This window comes from Bombyx mandarina, chromosome 10 (genome assembly GCF_030267445.1).
Source record: "Bombyx mandarina strain Sakado chromosome 10, ASM3026744v2".
Lineage (NCBI taxonomy): Eukaryota > Metazoa > Arthropoda > Insecta > Lepidoptera > Bombycidae > Bombyx > Bombyx mandarina.
Genome location: NC_143217.1, coordinates 14256138 through 14269407, shown reverse-complemented (window position 1 = coordinate 14269407; position 13270 = coordinate 14256138). Strand labels below are relative to the sequence as shown.

At 36.8% G+C, this 13270-nt stretch overlaps 1 protein-coding gene across 12 annotated transcripts in view; it reads right to left on the bottom strand.

The window, feature by feature from the left end:
- mmd (disintegrin and metalloproteinase domain-containing protein mind-meld) overlaps window positions 1-13270 on the bottom strand; it is a 937314-nt gene that overhangs the window by 411888 nt on the left and 512156 nt on the right. The window lies entirely within an intron of this gene.

The following is a 13270-nucleotide window of genomic DNA, read 5'->3' as shown; positions in this document are numbered from 1 at the left end:
ACGATAGCGAGATGTTTGTTTATAAAATTATTTAGAAAATTTGTATTATGCGCTGTGAGCACACAATATTTAGAAATATCAGAAATTTTACTGCTTATCTTTTTATGTAAAATAGGCATAGTTGAGGTGATTCATTCAGAAACATTACTCTTTTTTTTGTGCGGACTTTTAGTCACATATTATAACACGGGACGTATCTATCGCTTATAGGGTGGTTACCTGTATTATTAAAAGATTATTTACCATTTTTCTATAAGGATCTCCGGTAATTTAAGATATTGTTTTGGTATAAAATATGTATAAGATGTTGGTTATATTTCAAACGAGAACGCACTGTTCTCCGTAGGATTTCGGAGAAACAAAGTGGCTTCAGAGTACGCCCAACCCTTAGGTCTGTCACCGGCACAAAGTCTTAGTGTACATACTTAGTCCATTAATATCATTCAATCGTCAGCGTTGTTTAATCCGATTTAGATTTTTTTTTCCTTTTGGGTTCAGTGTAAATAGGAGAACCTACATAATGCAATTCCTGTTGTTATAGACTTAATTGCTGTCTTCAATGCAAGTGTCTTCGATAATATTGTCAGCAAGTGAGTCTTATATTCCTAGAATAGCAGCAAACCTAAAAAAGGTTTGTTTTTCAGAATTGTTACAAAATATTCCCGGTAATTTTACTATGTAATTTAAATTAGATTTAAATACTAGCATGAACGTGTTTCGCGTACACTGTGCAGTATATTATGTCGATGTCCCTAGTCCCCCTGAAAACCGTAAACATGTGATACGTCAGCGTCATGATGCGCGATAATGATCGCATTGGTGTTGATCGTAAGGACCAGAATAATTAGAATTTAATATGTATTCCTCATTAATATATTTTACCTTATCTTTTATAGTTAATAATGTTTTTATTACTTCTATTCGAATATTTCGATTCGAATTGGACTGTTTTATTGCTACTATAGGCGCATTTATATGAACTAGAGGTCCCGCAGTAGTCGAAATTCGACTATAATTAATTGGAATTGTAAGTTTGTACACTATTATGATTGTATGTTATACTTCTATAATCACAAATTTCGCCAAGACTACACTATAAAAAATATTAACAAAGACAAACCATATTCTATTCTCAATTTGACAACAGATGTCAAGAACAAAAGTTTGACAATAAATAGTATGCATGCGTGTGTGCGTCAAATACACGGTATGTAGTGTGTGCAATGTTTTCTTTATTGATTTAATGTATCTTTTATGCATTATTTAAAAAAAATATTGGCATTATGCACTTCTTCTCTATACTCTCTATAAGTGTGGAAAATTTCATACTCCTCCGTCAGCGCAATTTTCGTAAAAAGGGATACAAAGTTTTTGCTTCACGTATTAATATTAGACTACGTAGTTCATGAATAACAGTATTATCCAGAGGCATAGCCCAACTGCTACCAGTTTCCCCTGGGGAAGCTCGAACCCGATGCTTCAGAGCCTTTCCCACTGTGGAATCCTGAACAAGCAGCGGCAGAAGTGTTTGGTGGTAAATTAGCCGACAAGAGTAATATCTTCATTGACTTGTGCAACGATTGAGTTTATCTTCCACAGACAATTAAATCCGCTTCTCGTCCCGCTCCACAATGACCGAGACTCGAAAAAAGCGTAATAAATCCCTTGTAATTCTTGCCTAAGATATATTGGAACCATTGTGAGGGAAGTTGGCGAGTGATTTTGAATAGTTCGAGATATTACGAACGATTTATCGATTCCGGGGACCAATAACGTATTATGGAATCTTCACAAATTTGAATGGAAGACGTACATATCTGTGGTATTGGTGGCTATAAGAGAATGGAATAAAGTTCAGCTAGCGATCAGAATAAGTACTATGACCTAGTTTAGATAACAATATGCTTGTACCGTCGTCCTATCTATCTGATACTCTGTCTCCGTGCATTTCGTTTTGAAGGTGGGTAGGTCGTTTTTAAAAATCAATTGAATTTTTCAGTTAGGTCATTGAACTTTGTTCTTTAACTGAAATGGGTGGATGGCGGCATTATAATAGGATCTAATCAGGGGTTCTGGGATCTGCGAGATCAGATTTTGTGCTTGAATCATGCAGTGACCTGGTCTTTCAACTAACCTTAAACATAAATGCTTAAGTTAATCTAAATACAGTTGGCGTATGAAGCTGTCGATGCCATGCCACATTCAACATCATGACAGCTCATAAGGCGAACTTGATTATTCTTCAACACCTGTCACTTAAATTCATACTTTAAGGACACGCAATGTAAGACTAATTTTTGTGTGCGTTGCATTGAGTGCAATGCACAAACATTAATAAAACATACGTATTTGTTCGGTGTTTTTCAATATGTGTGTTATAAAATTATTAAGCTAGTATGTAATGGCGATACCTTCGAATCTAGGTGACTGGCCAACGAAGCGTTTTGGTCTCCAACAAGTGTAAGTGAAAAATATAATACATAATATATGTATACTTTTACTGGTGGTAGGAACTTTTGTGAGTCCGCATGGGTAGGTACCACCACCCCGCCTATTTCTGCCGTGAAGCAGTAATTCGTTTCGGTTTGAAGGGTGGGGCAGCCGTTATAACTATACTGAGACTTTAGAACTTATATCTCAATGTGGGTGGCGGCATTTACGTTGTAGGCGTCTATGGACTCCAGTAACCAGTAACACCAGGTGGGCTGTGAGCTCGTCCACCCATCTAAGCAATAAAAAAAGTATATAAACTCATCCAGTTAAGAACAACCAGTGCATTAATTACATCTATCTTAATATATATAAATCTCGTGTCACAATGTTTGTCCTCAATGGACTCCTAAACCACTTAACCGATTATAATAAAATTCGCACACCATGTGCAGTTCGATCCAACTTGAGAGATAGGATAGTTTAAATCTCAAATTATAGTCGCAATTTTAATTTATTGCTAATTATTTGTCTGTTATTATTTGACAGTCACAATTATCTGTTAACTCCAAATGATTCTAACAGATGTCGATACCTTTCGACTGGGTTGAGTAAGTAATCAATAGATGGCGCATATATGGCAAAATAACGTTTGCCGGGTCAGCTAGTACTAATATATAAATCTACAGTGGTTTTTACGGATGTTCCGTTATAACTACTGAACCATGCATCCGATTGACTTGAAACTTGGTATCCATGTATAAAATACATGTACTTAATGGATAGGCTAATACTTATATGAGTGTTGGACTCCCTAATAATAGTGACAATAAATAATAATGTTAATTTTAAATGCCCAGCGAAGCGTACGGCTAGTTTTCTTTTAAATTCCTATTTTACAATTATAATACGTATTGACATTTAATTTCTTTACGAATACAACTGTATACCAAAACTAGCAAACGTGCTCAGCCTATTTTAATTTGTCAGTGATATTTTTATGTTTGTTTTCCTCATAACGGAATCAATGGTCCAATGTTTCAGCGAAACGTAATAATAATACATGGTCCATAAGAGTTAGAATTGTTTCGGTAGTATAGTAATTAGTGGAGGCAGATGGATTGTACACGGAGCATGTTAAAGAGCTTTCAAGCTGCAAGTTTGTTAGCGTCGCACGCGGTGATCGTCGGTAACTATTTGACTGCGTTAGTGGAGGAATGCGAATCAGTTGAATAAGTATTCCGTGTAGAGTTACAGTTCTAGTTACAATTTTTTTTCCAGCAGCCCACTTTCACTTCATGAATTAAAGGGACGTATTCGCGACGGAATGCAGAACGTTTGACTTAGTACACGTGAAACTGTCATTGGAAATGCCCATTGAATATTCTCGCTCTGAATTGTGGCAGTGTTAAAATAAGCCAAGGTAATATGGTTGATGTAATTGTCGAAAAATAAAATCCCTTTTTATGTACTCTCATATTATGATATATATTATGATAATATATAAGCATTATTTATCTTATTTCTAAAAATTAAATTAAAAATTAAATAGACTCTTGGTCCACTCTATGTATTTTATGCTATTATATTAGTTGTATTTGGCATTGATGATACAACACTACCTATAACAATTGTATGAGTTTTATTGCTCCTTTGAAGGCAGACTATCAAACGTCTTACGTGCTACAGTGATCACGTGAGCAGTCACTAATGCTCATGGAGTTTGGACCAGGTTTGTAGAATTATTATAGAATCGTGGTGCATCAAATAAAACTATTCTACTGTTGCAGTTTTATTGTTTTCTGCCCAAATCTTCTCAATTATTTTAATAAAAAATTAACTGATAGCTTTTTTACGCCTTGCTCATTCATTCGTCCTTCGTCTTTCATTCTTTTTTCCGTTGTTATCCTTTTCTCTCACTCACACCTTAACGCTTTGTTCCACACACTTTTCATACCTTCCTTTCTTACCAAACCTACATTTGAATTAATAAATAAGTAAATATTTACTAACAATCACGCCACGTTAACTGGTCCCGTGATAAGTTCGTAAAGAACTTGTGTTACAGGTACCGGATAACGGAAATAAATGTAAGATTTTTATTATACACATGCTTATATTTAATATACATCCATAACCCTGGAAAATACATTTTATATTTATCATACAAATATCTTCCCTTGGCGGGATTCGAACCCGCGACCCCCTTGTGTAGTGACCATGTGACTTACCACTACACCAGACGGCCGTTATAGGAAGTTATTGAAGGAGCATAGATTTAAAATTAATCAAATATTTCGTAGTAGTATTGTCCTTAATAATTCTGTAGTCCCTGTGGCATAAACTATCGCGCATTTTCACCTATTTCTATAGCCAACTAACAATCGTACTTATTCGTATTCTGTGAGTGAATACAGCTGAGCACAGCGGTGACTGCGAGCTGCGGTCAGCTCGGAAAACTAAACTAATTTGCAGCCAACTGTACCACCTACTCCAAGTTTGTTCAATGCATTGCTCTAACAATCGAATTTTAGATTAGGTATAACGTAGTTCAGAATAATGCGCTACGTAGCGGAAATCGCTTGTCAGCGAGTTTGGTCTGTAAATTCGGATTGAATACTGAATTGAATTTTTAGTTTTCATTGAGCAGGATAATGTTGAACATATTTTGAAATATGTACTCAACAAATGTTCCCGATGGACTTCCACGGTGAAGGAATAACATCGTGTAATAAAAATCAAACCCGCAAAATCATAATTTGCGTAATTACTGGTGGTAGAAACTCTTGAGAGTCTACGCGGGAAGGTACCGCCAACCTGCTTATTTCTGCCGTGAAGCAGTAATGCGCTTCGGTTTGAAGGGTGGGGCAGCCGTTGTAACTATACCTGAGACCTTAGAACTTATGTCTCACGGTGGGTGGCGCATTTACGTTGTAGATGTCTATGGGCTCCAGTAACTGCTTAACACCAGGTGGGCTGTGAGTGCGTCCATCCATCTAAGCAATAAAAAAAACTGTAATAGTACAGTTAAGTATATAGTATACCATCAAGATCACGTTAAGGAACGTATACTTCGAAGAGACCACCTAAAAATAGGTATTATATTATAAAAATAGGTAGATAGGTAGCTAGAAGAAATCAAATGAACAAATTGCCTTTACGATTTGTGGTTTTCTAAATTGATTCGTAAAGTCGGTAAAATAAAAATGAAACATGGTTTTATCGAAGACATGGGCTTGTCTTATTGTGAATATGAAAACACAAGTCAAACAAACTGTCAGACTTCAAGCTAATGTTAGTTCGTTCTGCGTGAAATGAAACAAAAAAGTCTAGTAATCATTTTAATATTATAGAGATATTTTTTTTATAGCTTAGATGGGTGGACGAGCTCACAGCCCACCTGGTGTTAAGTGGTTACTGGAGCCCATAGACATCCACAACGTAAATGCGCCACCTACCTTGAGATATAAGTTCTAAGGTCTCAGTATAGTTACAACGGCTGCCTCACTCTTCAAACCGAAACGCATTACTGCTTCACGGCAGAAATAGGCAGGGTGGTGGTACCCACCCGTGCGGACCCACAAGAGGTCCTACCACCAGTAATTACGCAAATTATAATTTTGCGGGTTTCATTTTTAATTACACGATGTTATTCCTTCACCGTGGAAGTCAATCGTGAACATTTGTTGAGTACGGATTAATTTTTTTTTTTTTTTTTTTTTTTTTTTTATTGCCCTTGTAGGCAGACGAGCATACGGCCCACCTGATGGTGAGTGGTTACCGTTGCCCATGGACTTCAGCAATGCCAGGGGCAGAACCAAGCCGCTGCCTACCGCATTAGAAAAATTGGTACCCGCCTGAGGTTCGAACATCGGTGCATCGCTCAACACGAATGCATCGGACGTCTTATCCATTAGGCCATGACGACTTCTATCGGAAACGTAATAATGACAATAAATAACACAAAATTAAATAGTAAAAGTAGTTTATGTTATGTATAAGACTCGTAAAAACCATAGAAACAAAATGCTTTTTTTAATGAAAACAACTTAAAACCACCAATCATGGAACCTGTTTACACTGATTCTCAGCGGTATTACGCTCCAAGGTCGAGCCTCAGATTTCGCTCACAATTCAAAAGTGTCACCGCCAACGTTTCACTTGACGAACTCAAAAGTTTCGCGGGAAACGATGATAATGTCGCTTTGCCGACGCTCGAGTGGCCCGTCCGTAGTTTTGGGGGCGATTTATCGACACTGCATTACAACTTTGCTGGCACCACATCCTCGTTCGGTTTGCGCTCCCATTAAATTATTGAATATTGAAGTTGGTCGCTTTATTACGGACTAGCGGCCCGCTCCGGCTCCGCTCGGGTCTTTAGCAAAAATTTCAACGATATTTGACCTTGTTTTATTTTTTTAAATAAAAGGACGCTTATTGCGGCATAACTATAATAGTTAGACATATTCTGTCGCGAGCCTTTTTGTAAATAATAATGTTTTCTACAAAGTCGTAGTGCATTATTTTATTCTATCATCAATAGTTTTCGCAGGGCACGCGATGTAAAGAATAGTTTAGATAATTTTTTTACACCTTGGGTTACATTATTGGAGTTTTAGTAAGGATTCCTAATTTTTTTCAAAAAATATAGCCTATGTCACTCGGGAATAGTGGTGCTTCCAAACAGTGAAAGAATTTTTCAAATCGGTTCAGTAGTTTCGGAGCTTATTCAATACAAACAAACAAACAAACAAACAAATATTTCCTTTTTATAATATTAGTATAGACAAGCTTATGCCCGCGACTCCGTTCGCGTGGAATACTTACTTTGGCATAACGCAAAATTTTACCTCCCACTTCATTTACGTAGAAAGTGAAAATATTTTTGAATTATAGAATGTTAAACTAATGGAAGCTATTTAAACACCTATTTTGAAACATTCTTTATTGGTGCTCCACTTGTATTGGTCTTCTTACCGTGATGCTATAAAGCCTATAATAGCCTTCCTCAATAAATGGGTTATCTAACACTGAAAGAATTTTTCAAATCGGACCAGTAGTTCCTGAGATTAGCGCGTTCAAACAAACAAACTCTTCAGCTTTATAATATTAGTTCAGATTGGAAATGTGTAGAGGTTAATGTGTGCGGTCACTAGATAACCTTGAAAGATTGATTGTGGTGGGCAAGGTAGAAGGGAAAAGACCCGCCAGCCGGCCACCAAACCGTTGATCAGATCAGATAGCTGCGCTCACTGGACTCTCTGTTGCGAACGCCCTGAGAGAAGCCGAAAACCGAAGCAAATGGAAGCTGAGGGTACAAAGAGCCACGAAGGGCTTTCAAGGACACGACCTTCAGCAATGAGGTATTCGACTAAGAAGCGGAAGAGTTTGTTGGTTAAGAAATCGCTTTTTCGTGAGACCCTCTGCAGACGCGTAACTAAGCAAAGTCACGTTTCATGTTTCACGTTTCGAATTTTACATCATTTTTCTTGTCGACTTTACGGACTCAGGTAACATTTCAGCGCGAACTAGGCTCTTCGTGACGGCTCGTCTAGTGAACAAGGACCCAGTTCGCTTAGTGCGAGTTTTTTAACGTTCTCGATAGCGTAAAAGTTAACTCACATTTGTATGCAGTTGGAACAGCGCCCCTAGCGACAAACGTAGGCAAACGTTCTAATGAATGTAGAGAAGGAGTGCAGAATGCCATTGTTTTTTTAATTATGCATAGGTATTTTAATTATGCTCTTTTGTTTATTGTTACAGTATGTGGTCAAATTTAGAATAGATTAATATTATTTGTCTATAGTGTAGTCTTGGCGAAATATGTGATTATAGAAGTTTAGTCCATGACAATATAACCATAATAATGTTCAAACTTATAATTTAAATTAATTATAGTTGAATTACGACTATTAGGCGACCACTAGTATCTTTAAGGAAAGAGGCGGAAATTTGTCTCAAAAAATTTTAGTAGTTATATTATGTAAAAGTGTATCAGCTATGTGCATTAACTGCTTTCCGTAATGATGCGCCCAGATACAGAATGATTTTTGTTAAAAGCACCTATGTAGCGCAGTCTTTAAATTTTACACCAAGTCCAGAAGTCCGACTAATTTAAGAAATTGCACACTTATCTAGGACAAGTGCAAATACAATATTAGATAGACATAAAAAAATATGGTTTCAAATTTTAATTGTGTTATGTTTTGTGAATATTCAACAGTCCACGACATTATATCGGCGACATACTCCTAATTATTCAGATAAATTATTACAGTGATAGACGCGCCTCTATCATCACGGGGCTACCAATTAATTAGATGCCGAGGCTGATCACTTGTACAACAACCAATTTAACAGGTGTTGCTAGAAATAGGTTTTAAATTGCAGTATTAGACATTGTTTACTCCAAGAAATAGTTTGTATATTTGTAAAATACATCGAGGGATGAAAGGCCCTAACTCTAAACGACACGACAACATTGAGTCTCTTAAAAAATCTTTGGAGCAAGCAGTGTCGAAATATCCCTTGGAAGTAGTGTGTAAATCCATAGATTCGCGGCCAAACAGATTAAAGGCCTGTATAAAAGCCAAAGGTGGCCATGCCGAAATTTTTTTTTTTTTATGATACTTTACCTTTAACTTTAACCTACATAGGTATACATTTTAATAATATTACATTAATTCATTAAAAAATAATGCATTTTATTTTGTAACAGAACTTATGACTGGACTAGGTCTATGTATGTATACACTGCCTATTTCTGCCGATAAACAGTAATGCACTCTAACTTCAAGGGAAAAAATAAGACTTCGATACCCGATACAATTTACCCCAATACTTCTTTCAGAAGTATTCTATCTCGTTCTATCACAGGCTAATTTCTATGGGACGTTTATTTTTGTCTCTTTTAATTATATAATTTTAATTATCTTGCAACATTCGTATGTTGGTTAAGGTCAAATTTATCCAACATTTAGAATTAGCTTCATTTAAGAGAACTGTTCAAATATCAACAGCATAGGTACGAAAGTACTTTATTGCCCATATATGCTCATAGTCGCTAGCTTATACACAATATATGTACATATATACCATTGCTAATAATGTATAACTGATTAAACATCTAAGCACGATATAATGATTCAAATACATACGTCTAGAAAACGAACCACGCACTAAATAAATTAAAAACAAAGAGAGTTCTTCAAACTAAGCTCAATTTATAAACATGAATCGTTGCTCTTAATCCCTTCGGAGCTGAAGACATATTAAGACGCATTCACACGTCCGAAGGGTCTACGCGTGATAAATCACGACACTTTCAACAACGGGAATACAAATATTTACCCCTATACTCTTGTTTATGAATGGGCTTGAAGCTCGGCTGTTGGAAGTGAAGAGTTTATTTCGTGTGTTCGCTGATTTGAACGGCAAGATTTAGTTTCGTTATTTGGTAACGCTGAAAGGCAAACAATTACCGTCCATTCCATCAGCAATATTGACGACAGAATGCCAAATCATACTATTGAAGAAGATGTAAGAATTTATGATCGCGAAATGCAATTATGAATACTCAAATAGATACACGAGCAAATTGCAGCTATGAGCCAAAAGAATTCGTTCATGTTTCTCTAAATACAAAAGGAACATAATAATATATTGGAGATTAGACACGCATTTAGCAACAATGCAAACAGTGGTTCTGCTGTTAGTTTTTTTCATAAGCATCACGCACTAATAAAAGTTTAAGAGTATGGCTAACATTTATCCAAACTTTTCATCGCTCATGAGAAATATATGTCAAGAAATAAGGTAAATAAAAGGCGAAATACCGGTACATCTGAATTAAAAAGGAATAATCGGACAAACCGATTATCGTTCTGCGAAAGGTGTTCTAATGGAGCGAAAATTATTTAATGAAATATTTTAGTTTAGTAGTAGCAATTTGATAAAATAAATAAAATAAGGCCAAAGTCCGAAGTCTGCAGTCGCATAAGGGCTTTTAGATAAATTAATTGAGTTATTAGTAATTTCTTTTGTAATTGATCAACATACATTCGAATGTCGGTAAACAGCACGACGCGAGCTTACAAGTACAACCGGAACGCCAGAATTAATACCACCTGAAAGTTTCCCTGCAAATATTTGCACGAAACACGCAGCCGGGATCAGTGGCGGTCGTTTGTCATAACTTGGCGAGTTCCGCTTAAGACGCTTCTCGTTCGCTATTTTAGAATTTACACAACTAAGCCGGGGATTTCGGATGTTTGCGCTTGTGTTACGTTTACATTGAGTAATGTGAGATGCGTTGGTAACGTGTTTAATGTACACTTGATCGTTAGGAAGATAGCTCATCAAAAAAAAATTTGCCTAACTCTGAAATTTCCTCTATTGGGAAAGATAATTACACCCACGTGCCCATATTGGGAAATTATCGATGATGTGCCACATATATTAAGTGAATGTGTCAAAAATGGCCCTTACGCCGATAGTTCCTGACCAAAGATTTGGGGAAATTGTAATACCGATTTGGATTCACCTTTTTCAGAAGGTACCAGGCGACTTTGCACAATCTACCTCGGGAGGCAATCAAATAACATTTAGTGATGTCTCATGTCCTTATTATTAGATTGTAGTCGTTTGTATATTAATTGATTTTTGTTTATAAATAATGAGGAGGGTTGAGTTGAAGTTCGACCTTTCCACCGTAAAACAGTCAACGCCGAATGTCTGGCGATGGTTAATTAAGCGGACCCAAATAAGGCTTCAGCGGCCTTGAAGAACTAAATCTGTTCCAAAAACACTGCCGTGGAAGGACACATGACCTCACCATGTCTATGTGCTCAAGAAAGCCACGACCCTCTGCATTGAGAATTATTGACACAACGAGGATATTAATTGATAAGACAGATTCTGATATTGTAAGAAGAATAACAAGGCGACACCGTCACAAATTAATAAAGCCTCTAAAAAAAATTAAAAAAACATATGACAAAATATGCGAACTTGAATATCTCGATCACAGGTTAATTTCCAAGTAATGGTGACGAAAAAATTGGAGATGACAAGCGAAAGGAATAGCAGGAAATAGCTGAAGCTGAGCAAAGCTTAGGTACCAGCTTAAAACAATTATTCTATTCTAAACCAAAATCAAGAACTTAACACTGATCTTGGGTAATGAAAAGGGGCATTGAGAAGAAGATGATGATAATTCCGGGGTATAATGTAAAAATAAATCTTTCCATGTCTTAGTGGTATTAGGTACTGAGCGGATGTTGGAAAACGTAGTCTAGAGATTCGTTACAGAGCAATTTGGTATGTGCGAAAAAAGATTTTCAGAAACGTACTGTATTTGCATAATATTTGTGTATTTATAGGAATATCTTCCTTAAGCATCTGTCGATCACATAAAATGAGAATGCCAAATACAATTAGGGATACGGCTCTTAAGAAACAGGGTCTTCCTTGCGAATTCGCAAAACGAATTTCTAATTAACTTGAAAACGGTTTATTTAAGATTTACGACCAAATATTTCGAGTTCAATCAATCGACGTCGGATTCCCGCTGGCTTCGTTTCTTTGAAAACGCGTCAAAATGAAAATTCCGCTTCGTATTAATCTTTTATTTATTTGGAATTGTATACTTGTGTTCGTGGCTCAGGCGTAATATAACCGAATCCGGTTTCCGATCTCACAGATCCGAAATTTGAGCACATCCTTTATTCACATATCAGTGAAGCGTTTCTTCAGAAGTTTATTTCTCTTAAAATATTTCTTATTCTTTATCTAAATTTGGATCACTCATTGACACATCAAGACTATTATTGATTTCACTCAAAAAAAAAAAACAACTCTAACCTTTTAACAAAAGGTGGGCCGTGAGATCGTTCACCCATCTAAGCAATAAACTCAGTTTTTCTCTTAGTCTCCTTGTATGACTCTCGTAGCAAGAAATAGGGTGGTACTACTCTAGATCTACTACTCTTGAAGTCGTCGTGGCCTAAGGGATAAGACGTCCGGTACATTCGTGTTGAGCGATGCACCGGTGTTCGAATCTCAGGCGGGTACCAATTTTTCTAATGAAATACGTACTCAACAAATGTTCACGATTGATTTCCACGGTGAAGGAATAACATCGTGTAATAAAAATCAAAAACCCGCAAAAATTATAATTTGCGTAATTACTGGTGGTAGGACCTCTTATGAGTCCGCGCGGGTGGGTACCACCACCCTGCCTATTTCTGCCATGAAGCTGTAATGCGTTTCGGTTTGAAGGGTGGGGCAGCCGTTGTAACTAACTTGAGACCTTAGAACTTATATCTCAAGGTGGGTGGCGCATTTACGTTGTGGATGTCTATGGGCTCCAGTAACCACTTAATACCAGGTGGGCTGTGAGCTCGTCCACCCATATAACCTACATACATATAACAGATAACCTACATATTGTTTTGCCTCTTTGCGTGTCCAAGAAAAATACAATGGAATATATTCTGTTAACACGCTTCCGCTCCCAGATTTACGAGGACTTGCTTTAAGCGTGCGACCCCCGGTCCTTCCTAGAGCTGTTTATAATGCCCAGGGACGATCGCTGTATTATGGCCATCTTAATGGACTAATGGGGCTCGCTTAATTTCGTTAGAGGCTCGGATTTAATTTATTGACGTGAATTACGGAGTTCTCAGTAGAATTATCGGCGTAGTTAAGTCTTCTATATGTTTTGGTTTCATTTTTAACGTGTCGTGTGTGTGTGGGGGTTTGTAGGGATATGTCAATTGAAAAGAAAAGCTCCAATATCTCTATTAAATGAAGTCTCTTCTGTGTATGCTCTTTCATTTGA